The 13,572-nt window shown below is 44.9% G+C and overlaps 1 non-coding gene across 1 annotated transcript; it reads right to left on the bottom strand.

The window, feature by feature from the left end:
- Positions 1-7,248: 7,248 nt before the first annotated feature.
- Positions 7,249-7,385, bottom strand: LOC111758422 (small nucleolar RNA SNORA2/SNORA34 family). The gene has a single exon (XR_002792597.1). It is a non-coding gene; the product is annotated as a small nucleolar RNA SNORA2/SNORA34 family (small nucleolar RNA).
- Between the last annotated feature and the right edge of the window lie 6,187 nt (positions 7,386-13,572).

The raw sequence follows: 13,572 nt of genomic DNA, 5'->3' as shown, positions 1-13,572 counted from the left end.
ATGACAGTGAAACTAAATACATCCAGAAGAGAAATTCCAAAATTCCTGCAGAAAGTGGCAAGAACAATGGGATCGGTATATTTAGAGTAATCTTGAATACTCTCAGAGGGTTCATGGCAATTTTTTTGGTGTAATGTTTTTTATATTCACTGTAGTGTTTGATCACACCTTGTGTGCTGGTGTATGTGCCTTTACACAGAATTCACATGTGAGCTGAGCCATATTCTGAGGAAGGGTGAACCAGGTAAGACCAAAGGCACGCAGGTGTCCTACAGAGTCAGTGCCCGAGTCCAAGATCGAAGTGAGTTTCTACCAGGGAGCCAGCCTGGGTTCATTCACGTGCTTTCTTTTCTGTCTTATTGACTGACCAGGAAGTTCAAGACCATCTTCCTGCTTCCACAAACAACACACTCAAGATCAACCACAAACAAGAGCCAAAAAAAGCAAGAGGTAGAGATTTTGGCACCCTAGGTACTCAGTTAGTTTCCTCTGGTCTGGCACACACACGTGTCCTCGGACAGCTGGATGGCCCAGCCTCACATAGCTCCATGCTGATTGCACTTGAGGCTCCATCAGGAGGACCAAGACAGCTCTGGGGCTGCAGACAACTTCTCTGTCAAGTCACAAGAGAGTGCCTTGTGTGTCTTGGACATAGACATTTGGCCTGCATGCTGCCAAGAGTGGAAGTGGAGAGAACTGGTCATCAAATGTGACCCAGTCTCCATGCAGCTCTTCTTGCCTTTGCCGTGTCCACATAGAACCAGAGGAATGAGTTTTTTCCCAAATCAAAACCAGTTTCATTTTTAAAAATTGAAATTTCACAGGTCATCAGCCTACCCTATGGCCCAGTGCCCTTGGAGAGGATGGAAAAATAATTGGAATCAGATGAGCTAGTTTGATTAGAATACTGAATATGGTCTGCAGTCAAGGCTTGAATTCCCTGGTTTTGGTGACCAACTTGACCTCTCCTTCCCTGAGCCTAAGCCCTTTGGAGACAAAGCTGCCTTCCTGCTGGGGGAAATTATCTCAATTTAAGAGGTGAGAGGTCACCTACCTCCCTAGAGACCAAGACTGTTCACCTCCAAAAGAAACAGTTGGATATGAAAATTTTAGTTCTACCATGGGGCATTTCCAAATCTCCAGCGGATGGTGACCCCTCACCCTCATTGGCCAACTCAGTGGAGCAATCAGTTGTTGGGGTGAGCCGTAGACATACTTGTAGACAATACAACTTCGTCTGTGACCCCAGTGGTCAGAGTATGCGGTGAAAACTATTTCACACTACCAAACAGATCCAGAAGCAATAACGTGGAAGAAAAGGGAAGGTCGGTAAATACAGCTTCATTACCGCTTTTCAAAGAAAATAAAATCACATTTCTCTTGTCTAACTGAGGCTTCATATTGGGCCATCATCTTCCTATTCCCACCCCAGTCTCTGATAACCACCATTCTGTTTTCTACTACTTTGAGCTTGATTTTTTTAGCTTCTGCAAGTGAGGGCAAACATGCGGTATTTGGCTTTGATGTCTGTCTGATTTCACATAGGATCACGTTCTTTCTCCAAGTCCATGCATGTTGCTGCATCCTATTTGGGACTATTTCCCCAAAGGATCTGAAATTAGTATGTCAAAGAGATGTCAGCCCTTGTGTGCTCATGGCGGAACTGTTATAGAATCAGCCCAAGACTAGCGCTTTCTCTGAGTACCATGTATGCCTAAAATCGCCTGATTCCAATCCTTAGGCTGGGGAATTGGTGAATAGCCAGGGAACTGTCTCCAGCTGCCTGAGCCTTCCTGATAACCTGTTTTGACCCTTGCAAGCCAATCCCTCAGCCATATCAAATGCAGACCAGCAACTGTAACAACATAGACCTTAAGGACCCTGTGTCTGAGAGCCAGGAGCAGCTTAAGCCAGATGTGCGCACAAAATAGAGCTGGTAAAATACTGCAGTTTTTTTTAAATACCTCTTGTTAAACATGCTTTTCCAAGACCTCCAGCTATCTACTGCTTCCTTTTTTTTCTCCTTTAGGCTTAGTGAGGTGAGCTATCTTCCCCCTGTAGACCTCTCCTGCAAATTGCTTTTCAATAATCCCAACACAACCTGCTGGCAGCTGCATTCTACATAACAATACAGCTCACAAATACATCACCTGCAATTATAACTCTACCTTTGATGTAAGACCAATTTAAAGATAGAGAATCTGGGTCTAATTAAGGTGGCTCAAACTCAGCCTGATAAGGGCCACCTTCATTATTGCTCAAGTGAGCTGAAAGCAGCCCTAGAGTCAGGAATCAGTTGGGAATATTTTCCAGGCATTTCAAAGCGCTTGTCATTGTAAAATAGGATTCTGGTCTCTGTATCTACCGCCATAACTCATTAGCAGAGTTTTTACTCCCTCCTTTGGTCTACGCTTACAAAAAATTCTCAACATTTGAAAGAGACAAATGGAGGTCCCACACTGACATATGCTTCCATTGAGTCAACCCAATAATGACACCCCTCCTGACAACATTCTAGTAGCTTCCCATTGTTTTTAAAATAAAATCCCATCTCCTTGCCACAGCCCACAAGAACCTTCAGAATCTGGGCCCTGTCTATAGCTCCATGCTTACATTACCAGCTGCCCTTGCTACAGGATCCAACCACATGGAACTGTTCATAACTCATGGTATTTGTATTGCTATCTGGAATCTTGTTCTCTCCATTCTTTGCATATTGGGCTCCTTTTCATTGTCTTAGACCCAATGTCACCTCTTTCCTGACCATTCTGTCTCTAACCATGACATCCCTCTTCTCGCTCATCCTGTTTCATTTCTGTAGGCAATCTCATGTTTCACATTTTAAATTTTAGATAGTCTCCCTGGTACCTAGTATAACACCTAATAAGCACTCAGTAAAAATTTGTAGAAGGCATAAATTGATAAAAGACTGGTGGTTCTTAATCAACAGGTTAAGACAATTGACATGGCAACTTATTCCATAGCTGCACAGGCCATGAGGGTCTGTGAGAAGGGTACCTCAATGCCACTTGCTATGTTGAGAATCCTCCAGTGAGAACCCTCCATAAATGGGTATTCTCGGCCTCTACTCAGACTTCTCAGGATGTCTCGCCTGCTAGCCATGGGAGTCCATTTTCCACCAAGCTGGTTTGAGTTTCCACAAAAAAAAGGACTCTAGTCCCGACATTTCTCAAAAGTATTCTTTGCAACACTACTTTATCCAGATCAATCTGTCCTTCCTCTCCAGCCCCAGGTGCACTAATGACCTAAATCAGCTTTGGCCTTGACCCCGTGGCACTGGCTCTGCCAGAGTAGAGGCGGTGATTACCAAGAGCAGACTGGACTCCAATGCTGTGACCTCCCTGCTGGGCCACTGTGTAAATGATTTCACACTCCAGCAGCCAAGTCAATTGGGGGTTTCTCTACTTAAGAATCGCTGGGATAAAGTGATTCCTTCTCCATAGTCAGGGCATATTCTTGGCCCTTCTGAAGGTCTTTGTAAAGAGCTGGTTTTGTATTTAAGAGTAGAAGCATTGTTATCAAGAATTTTTATTGTGTTCTCCAGCAATCAAGAAGCAACATTTGCCTGGGAACCCCTTGACTGAGATGTCATGGAAGCAACTTAGAGGTCCTCTGGGGAGGAAGGTGGTCACATTATAGGCTCTTGACTGAGCCCAGGCAATTCTGGGATAGAGAGTGATGCCAGAGGTTGGAGGGACAGAGGTTGGAGGGATGCCAGAAAAGGAGGAGAAGAGCAGAGCACATGAGTATAAGACTCCAATTGTGATTCACTGGTCACCTCAAAACATAGAAGCTGAACTTACGCAGTGTTGTCAACTGTCTACAAGACACCTGGGGAGCATTCCTGGTTTAGGGGGAGGAATGTATTCCTCCTATTCTTCCCTGGCACCTACATGCCTTCAGAGTGCCCTCCGTGCCTTGGGAAACTGATTTTGCAGGATCTGACCTATGGTACGGTGTGACCCCAATGCGAGGCCAGAAGTCTTCCCAAGGGGGGCTTATGGTTAACTGAGCTTTGGTCGGTGGAGAAGAGGTGGCCAAGTGGATGTTTTTTAAATTTTAGTGATTATAATAATGTATGTAATGGAGATAGCATTTTATTTTTTAAAGTTTTTTATCAGTGCATGTTTGCAGCACATAATGCTTACGTTTGAGGAACTTCTGTGCACACATAACACATCTCCATTCTTTTTACTGCCTCTTTTCTTTATCTCCCTTCACCTTCCTTCCCATTTGTGAAAGAAGAAGCGGCCCACTGTTTTTATCCAGGGCACATAGCGTGGGCAAGGGTCAATGGGCTAGATTCAGCCTTACCATCCCCATCCTCGCAGCCCCCAGGGGTCAGTTCCTTCCCAGAGCATCCTCATGGCCCTCTACAGGCAGGGGCCCAATGGCTATTCCTGTAAAGCTATCACCTGCCTTGTAGAGAGGGCTGGGGAGTAGGAGAGGGGAATAGGGAAGGAAACTGGGAAAAGCCATGGCAGTTATAGGACTCCCATCTTGAAAGTTCTCCATTTTAAGCCCTCTAGGGAACACAGAGGTTAGCTGCCCTGTGCATAGATGGGAAAAACAGTCTCAGCAATGAGCTTAATTAATGGAGGAGACCTAGACCTCTGTCAAAATACTTGTCTTCCTCAAGAATCTAATCAATTCAATCAAGATGAACGATCTTCCTTACCCAAAGTGCCTTAGAAAGTAGCATCCTATGTGACATCTGTTTTTCTGGAAGTTTCCCCAGGTGTGGGGCAACTTAGCATTCTCCCTCCTCTTGAAAATAAGGGCAGCTAACTTTTCCTTTGAGTAAAATTAGAAAAGAAAAGTAAAGCTGTCAGGGTACAACCATGTACCTCTATTCTTTCAGCTATCTCCAGGCTAGAAAAAAAGCTTCTGGAAGAAAATATGACTGGCAGTAGTTTTAAAAGATAAAATCTCATAAAATCAAATCAAAGGCTCAACTACTTAGAGTGAATTTTCCAAATAAACAGTTCATGCATGTATGTGAAAATTTATTAACATGTGAATGCATGAAAAGGGCAGTGTGTGGACACTGGGGTGGGATTGTATCTACTCCTACACAATTAATTAGATGAGATAACTGTGTGTGTAGTTGAATTCACCTCCACAAAGTGCACTTTCCTAAGTGGGATAGAGGGCTGATTTTTAGAGGTTTCTTGTAGAGTTGTAATCTGTCAGCAGCTGCTGCATTCCCAGTTAGCACCACGAGGCCGGGACCCCTTTCTTACAAGACTGACTGAGAGGAGAAGAGGTGACCTTAGAAGGCTGGGCTCATTGGTGCATTAGAAATCTCTTGAAGAGCTCTAGTGGCTCCCCACAATTCTTTGGATATATTCAATATTTCAATTTAAGAGAGGCAAGTGCCAAGTCGAGGTGATTGTACCAACCTCATTTCATATGGAAGACTTTCAAATGCATAACCACATTATACATTATCCCACACCGGCCTCTCACAGCATGTGAACAGAGAAACCTGCTCTGACCGCAGGCCTCAGTCTGCTCAGGGAGGGGCTTGAGCTGAGAGAGGCTCTGGCTTGGCTTGTGGGAAAGCCCAAGGGTGCCTTCTCCTAGAGTGTGCTGTAGCAGGCTCTCCGCTTTCATCCCCACTGGGCAGAAGAGTCACTGTGTTTGGTGGACCAGCATTGATCTGTGCATAAAGGACCTGAGAACACCCAGCTGCCACTTCTCCTGACCTCTGTTAAGTGACTGTGTTCTGAGCTCCCTGGCATGTGCACAAGTCTGGGCCTCAGTTTCCCTATCTGCCAGACACATTAGATGAAATGGTTTCCAAGGTGACCTCAGTATTTCCCTTCTGTGTCAGTTGCCATAAGGCTGCTGTGTCAAATGACCTCCCACTGAGTGGCATAAAACAACAGAAAGTCTGTCTCTACTGTTGTAAAAGCCAGAAGTTTGAAATTGAGGGAAGGGTGTGTGCCTCCTGAGGGCTCTGGGGAAAAGTCTGCCCTTGCTCTTCCCTAGCTTCTGGCTACAGGAATCCTGACTGTTCTGGGTGTATAGCTGCATCACTCCAAGCTTTCTCTGCCTATGTCTTTCCATGGTCATCTTCCTGTGTGTCTGAGTCTGCACATGAGACACAGCTCATCAGAGCAATGCCACCCTAATCCATACAAACTTGTCTTCACTTGATTGCACCTGCAATGCCCCAACGAGGTCACATTTGCAGGCGTTCGGGGTTAAGACTTCAATGCATCTTTAGGAGCCACTGTTCAAACTATCCTTGGGAGGACACAGCCTGTACACATTCTTCCCATTAACTTAAAGTATGGATTTTGAAGCAGGATTTGGCATCAGTGTCGACTTCAATGGAACCACAAGGAATACCAATCACATGTGATTTGTCAAGACCCCTCAGCAGACATTCAGGGCTTACATGCCCCTTGTTGGGGATAACTTTGGGGAAAGCTTCCCCATTGTACTTTTCTGGAATCTTCCTCAGCCCTCTTTCCTACAGATGATGGGGCAGAGGGTGGCTTCACTTTGTACAGCTGTGATGGGAGCAACAGCAACCCTGGCAACACAGAGCACTCTGCATTTGCCTCCTGGCTTTAGCCCACAGTAGCCTCAAACTCACAGTCCTCCTGCTTCAGCCTCCCAAATTCTGGAATTTCAGGCATACATCACCATACTCAAATGTAATTTTGGCTTTGCAATCTTTGTAATGGCTATGTAACTTGGAGCACATGACTTCATCCTGCAACCTAGGGAAGTTGAAGAAAAAATAATTCTTTTTAAAAATTTTTATTTTAAAGGAGTTAAAATTAAACAGAACAAAGTAGGATATAAGAAAGCAATGTAAGATGTAAATTTCAATGCTAAACAACCTGAGATCTTCACTGTCTATCATATTGTCTCTTGTTTTCTTCTGAATAGTTGTCCGTGTCTTCACATACAAAACAACATAGTACAAAACTGATCCAAATAGAATAAGGAAGGCGTTTGAGGTCTTCAAAACCAGACAATAGGAAAGTCACTGACGGCTGTCGTAGAGTCTCTCGTTCTCTCAAATAGCTGTCCATACTTTCATGTATATTGAAGTTCAACAAAACAAAACAGACAGGGAGAAGGGGTTGCTTGTTTCCCAGTGCTTCAGGTTCCAACACAGCTCGGGTCCCAGAAAACACTGGTGGCTTCCATCTTGGGCCACCAGAGCCTGCCACATTCACAGCCACTCACAGGGTGGGGGGTGCTTCAAGCTGTTTCTTTCTAATGAATTGACCATTTCACTGCCCAAGTTCTGAAATGGCCAACAGACCATAGAAAGACATCTCTTTAGGCTCCTGCTTGAAACCAGAAGTGTCAGGAAGCTGCCAGCCTTGATTCAGGGCCAGGATAAAACAATTCTTACCTTATGGAGCTATAGTAGGATTGAAGGGGTCATTGACAATGGGCATTGTTGCTGTGCCTGCAACTCAGGCTGGCTGGATAAAGTCTAATGGTGCCATTGGCTGACCTATTTTGTAGTGTGTGTGTGTCATTGGGGGAGGTATTATTGGACCTGGGAGATAGGGTTAGTATATTTCTGCAAAGTTGGGGTAGTGTAGCATGTCTGCAAAGATCAGGTGAGGTCTGGGGCCTTAAGAATTCTGGAGATGTAATGTTAATAAGCACTCAGCATGTGTGGCAGTTAGTTCCACATTTTGTATGCATTGGATTTTAAAAGGTAAGAGCTATTTTTTATGCCCATTGTACAGATGAGGGTTATTATTAAGCTAAGTGTTATTCACTACTATTTATTGGGTGCTTGTTTACATGTCAGATACTGTGATTCCATCTCTCTTGTACACACTGTCTACACTCTGCCAAAAAAGAAGCAGATCCATCTCTCTCGCACACACTGTCTACACTCTGCCAAAAAAGAAGAAGATTAATATTACCATTTTACAAATGAGTACGTTGAGGATCAGTGAGACCAGGTAACTTGCTCAAGGCTGCACAAAAGTTTAGAAGCCAGGTTTTAGACCTAACTTGGGCTTTCAAGCTTCCCCTTTAACCACGAATCCATTGATATAAAGATCACAGAAGATCGGTGTTGCCTCTTCTACCTCCCACTAGCCACTCTTCTCAGCCAGGTGTGCCCCATTTCCTGTTCTTTCCTGTGAGCTTGGGCCTATTGCAACTCTGCAAATATCAAGTCAACAAACTTCCCACACACTGACTTCCATGGTCCAAATGCCTGTGACCCCCTTCTCCAGCCAAATTCATCTGTTGAAACTTAATATCTGATATGTAGTAAGAGATAGTGCACTTAGGAGGTGGACAGGGATTTATGTTCTTCTAAATAGGGCCTGAGGAAGCCTTTTCACCTCTCTTTCTTTGCCATGTGAGAATGCAACAGGGATTCACATGCTGAATCCGTCAGCACCTTGACCTTGGACTTGGCAGCCTCCAGAACTGTAAGCAATGTATTTCTATTGTTATAAATTACCCAGTCAATAGTGTTTGTTACAGCAGCCCAAAGTGACTAAGACACTAACCATCCAAGTAGCATAATCTGTGCCCTGGGGATCAAAAGATGGAGAAATTAGTGTTGTGCTTCCAAAGGATCCACTGTCTCCTGGTGACTCAACGAAGCAAAGGTGGCAGGGACAGGGTGGGGAGTGGCCCACACTGCTGAGAGTCTGCCACTGAAGAGCAAGCTGTAGGAAATCTGAAGGATGGGAGCAGTGTCATCACAGCAGGGGGTACAGGGAACTCTGTGCTGGACATACAGTGGGTACAAGGCCTCAGAGGTGTGAAGGGGCTCAGGGAACTGCAGCAGTGAGCAGAGCAGCCTGGGATGCAGGCATTGTCCCACCTTGAGATGTGCTTAGAGCTCACTGCCCCGAGGTTGCGGCGAATACTCACCTCTGTCTATGTGAGCCTTGTATACCTACCGATATTGGATAGCACATACTCAATGACCTGAAAGGGCTCCCTGCTTCTTGATGGTGGATTTGTTCTTATCTATCTAGAGGAGGACAGGGGTTTTTATTTGGCTCTCAGGTCCTGTCTCAATAAAAGGTTAAGAAGTACATTTTCTCCTAGAACTTCCTATTTCCACATGATGACAGCAAGAGAAGGATAAAGTCTAACCCACAAAACAGAGTCTCCTGGATCTTCCTCACCCCCTTGACTGTGTCCTGCTGTGCCACAGAGAGAGGACCCGGAGCTCTCTGCACACTTCCTCAGTGCAACAGGTGCTCATGATGCGCACACATGCTTCACCGAGTGCTTATAGCTGTTTCAAAGGCTCCATTACACATGAAGAAACCAAAGAACAGGTTGCCCTTGCTTCCTCCTGCTAGAGGTGTTCCGTATCACCTGCCCTGCCAGGTGTGTGTCTCAGAGAACTGTGTACCTTCGCCAATTCAATCAAGCTAGTGGGAAAAATGAGGGCCCAAGAGCCACAAAATCTTGGGGAAACATACTCAGCAAGGCCACAGCTGGGGTACAGGGAGGTGCTAACTTGAGCTAAGTGTAGAACCGGAATTGTTTAGGACACAGAAGTAGCATGAAATGCTGCTCTAGCCTTCCATGTGACATAAAAAAGTGGTATAGTGTACCACGTTACAGTCGCTGCTGACTCTTGATACACCTGCGGACTTCTCCGAGTTCATTCCCAGCCACTCAGCAGGGTGTGTTCTGTGCAGCACTGTGTTGACCCAAGAATTTCCTTTTTCCAGACTTCTGCTACCGAAATTGTCTGGCCCAGGTCATAGTCAAAGTACAAAAATGTATCTAGCAGTGTCCCTCAGAACTGTGATATCTTTTCCCAAGTCGTTAGATACCCCAGTTTCCTTTATTCAGTTGAATCCTGTCCTTTCAAGTATGAATTCCTCAACCATCCCCAAAAAGCTGGAAAGCAAACCCTTAAAGCATGCAGTTACAGAGCAGCGAACCATTTGCTTAAAGCTTCCATGAGACTGGCAGGAAGAAGGTTTTTCCTGGATGGTAGAGCCGCACCTGCAGGAGTCGGAGGGCCCCCGGGGTACAGTGTAAAGGGGTACACCTTGGCTATGTGCTGATATCTTCACTGGACCAGGTACATGTGCCAACAGCTTCCACCTGTTATTTTGGAGAGGAAAGAGCTTGTGAAAGTGGTTAACTAAATGGGTTCAATTTTTTTGACTCATTTTGCAAGTTTGTTCAGTCTTATAAAAGTCAAGAATTTTTTTTCAACTTTTCATTAAAAGCAAATTTTCTCTCTAATGTCTTCACTGCACAAATGGCCAAACGTGCTGGGGATACTTGTACACACACTGCCCATCTGTATAGATCTGAATGAAGAGGAAATTGCACTTTAAAAACACTAGCAGGAAATTTCCTGCCTGTCTTGCCCCTGGGAAGAGAAAAGGATTTAAACATGAATCACCCAATGTAGTTCTGCCCCAGTGACACTCACAACATGCATGTCTCTCCTTGCCCCTCTTCCTGTCCCTCCTACATGGGTTTGGGCTCAATTTGGCCAGCATTGTGTTTGGATTCCTATGGTACTGGGGTATTTTCACAGAAAAGAAACTTTTGATCAGAAATGTTCAAGAGGATGGCATTTCTCTCCATCTCAGGCCTATCTCCCAGGGTTACCTCCTCAGATGGGAGATGAGATGTCATATAGGAGTGTAAACTCCTGTCCCAGTACCGAAAGCTTGCAGATCCCTCAGTGCGGTAGGAAGAGGGATTGCTGAGGCTTCAGCCAGCTGCCCTAGAGACCTGGATTCCCGGGACAGCTGAGCCTAACCAGGCCCAGCAGTGAGTGAAGAGGAAAGGAAACAGGGCTGCATGGTCTCCAATCCCTGTGCATAGAAGCCAAAGCAACCTGAGCTCCAGGTCAGCAGGACATAGATGCAGAACCCTTCTCTCTCACCTGGATCAGTATTTTTTCAAAGGAAGAAAACGGCACCAATTTAACCGTGGTAGCCTCATCATTACATGTCAGCTAACCCAAATTACCTCCTAAGAGACTTCATCTCCATCACATTCAACTTTGGGACTTAAGTTTCTAACACATGCGCTTTTAGGGGCCAACTCAATTGACTGCCGATCTGGAGAGTGGATTCCTCCAATACCTTCTCATATACTTGGAACTTCACTTTTTGTTAAAGGCCAAGAGGTTTTCCAACAGCCTTGGAGAACTCTAAAGGATGTCGTTCCTTCACAACTGTTTGGCCAGAATACAGAGTCGTATGCCCCCCACCACCACCTCCAGTTAATCCACTCCCCACAGGCTAAGAGGACTGAGAGAGAGCCACGCCCCTGTCATTCCCCAAGCCAAATGTTCCATCCTCTCCTACCTTGTTCAAAAATAGGATATTCAAAAATAGGGTGGTGCCGGTTACCTTTTCTCTAGAACAAAGTGTGGCAGCTCCTTCCTCACATCTCCATATCTAGCTTCCCCATATGTATGCTGGATATTTATTTAGCAGCATACAGGATGAGCATGAGTTTTGGTTTTTCTGATTATCTCTGGGATTTGACACAAGAAAGGAGTGCAGCAAACATTGTAAATATTTACCGAGCACTGCCGCTGGATAGTCCTGTCCTAGCTCCACAGGCTTATCCTCTTCTCTCCCACAGGCCAAGCAGGAGTCAGGGTGTGTGCATCCCTGCAGGGACATGTGACATGTGAGAGCCACAGTGGAAGCTGGAACAGTGCTCCAAGAACAGCTAAATCGGGGTCCCTGAGCTTTGAGTTTCTGTAACGGAAGCACCTTTAATTATTCATCGACATGAAGGTTTAACACTATTTATAGTATTAAAGTTAATAATTTATTTAGCACAGTTTCTCCAGAGTTCAAGATAACCTTTATAATGCTCATTAAGCATCAACTTATAATAATTAGTACTTGTGCCTTTCCTGGCTCTGCAGTTAGAGCGGAGATATCCCAAGGGCAGGGCTGGTATCTGACTGGCTGGCTGCTTTGTTCTGTGTTTAGAGCTGTCTTTTCCATAGCAGGTGCTTAATGCGTTTTAGACTTTTGCTTTTCATTTGACTCTCAGACAGGTAAGATGTTATACTGATATTTAAGCTCAGCTACATTAAGCTCCCAGATTTGGATTATCTTAATTGTCTTTCAGTGACAGACTTCAAGGTCTTCTAAAAGTGTTCTGCACAGAGATTTAAGATCTCTTTCTGTCACTAACCAGCAGTGTGACTTTGGACAGGCATTGACATAAACTATGGATCAGGAGGTTTTCACTTGAGGTTCTTGGATCCCCTGGGAATTTATGCTCCAGAGCCATGAAACCCCTGAAACTGTGTGTCCAAAAGCGCCCTTACATCAAGAGAGAGAATGCAAAGATTTCAGGATATTCTTTAAGGACTCCATAATAAAAATTAAGTTAAGAGCCATTGTATTTTTTTCTCTAGAAACTGGGAATGCTGGTGGGACAGATTACATCAGACCTTCTGCAGAGATCAAAGGTTTTTACACTCCTAACCTTGGACACCCCTTCCAACACACACCTTGGGCTTTTCTCCCACCATGATCACCCAGACCCAAAGTCACATGGTTCTGCTGCCCAGGGCTGGGAAGACCTGCAACTGGCCATCACCATGGTTCCTTCCAGCCATATGTTTGAGGCTGGACCTGGCCTTTCCTTCTTGTCTTTAATCAAGCATACAAAACTCTATAAACCTATTTTGCTACATCCCAAACCATCGTTCTTTTCTACTGAAGTGGCCTGCAAGGCTGACTTTGGGGAATATTTTCTCAAGAAAGAAGATGAGTGAATCTCCAGGACTCTCAAGGTAGGCAAAGGACAAACCCTATTCCCTGTTTGGTGCAGAGTAGAAAACCTGTGCGAGTAGCTGCTGAGTTCTGTAGCCCAGGATCCCAGCCAGGGATCGGCTAATACTTCAGGCTGTCAAATTAGGAGGTCCAAAAAAATCAGCTACTTATAAGAAGGTATATAATTTGATATCTGTGAGCTCTCATCTTCACATAGAATGAGATGGCTGCCTGGTCTGTCTTTCTCAAATTGGACTGGGAATAGAGCTCACTCGGGATCTGGTTCAATGCAGATGTTGATCCAATGGTCCTGAGGTAAGATTTAAGATTCCAGATTCCAGTCAATACCCCAAAAGATGTCAATGCTGCTGCTTAACAAAGCAACTATGGTTTCAAAGTTCTAAACTGCTATATTGGAAGATTATCTGTTTTTCTGTATTGGAAGAATTTTGAGTCTAGTCTACACCCACAAGGAGAAAAAGAATGGACTATTTAGTGATCCCTGCCCCTGGGAATGAGAGAGGTTGCAGACTGACTGTGGATTTCCAAGTCTCAGATTAGATGTTTAGTATAAAAAAAGCTTCAAAATCTAACATGGTCATTCCCAAAGATGGTTCTCACGGCGGCAGGAGCATCACTTGGGAACCCCTTGCACCCCTACCTCGGACCTACTGAATCAGAAATGGGGCTCTGCAATCTAAAATTTGGCATGCCTCACCCCCTGCCCTGGCCAGGCAATTCTTCTGTTCACTCAGGCCCGAGAAGCCTTAACCCAATATCCAAGGCTTCTATAGAGTTGATGATTGCC

The sequence above is a fragment of the Cavia porcellus genome, unplaced genomic scaffold (genome assembly GCF_034190915.1).
Source record: "Cavia porcellus strain 051 isolate PalLab524CR breed Dunkin Hartley unplaced genomic scaffold, mCavPor4.1 scaffold_2, whole genome shotgun sequence".
NCBI classification, from domain to species: domain Eukaryota; kingdom Metazoa; phylum Chordata; class Mammalia; order Rodentia; family Caviidae; genus Cavia; species Cavia porcellus.
This window is presented reverse-complemented; position numbering and strand designations above follow the sequence as displayed.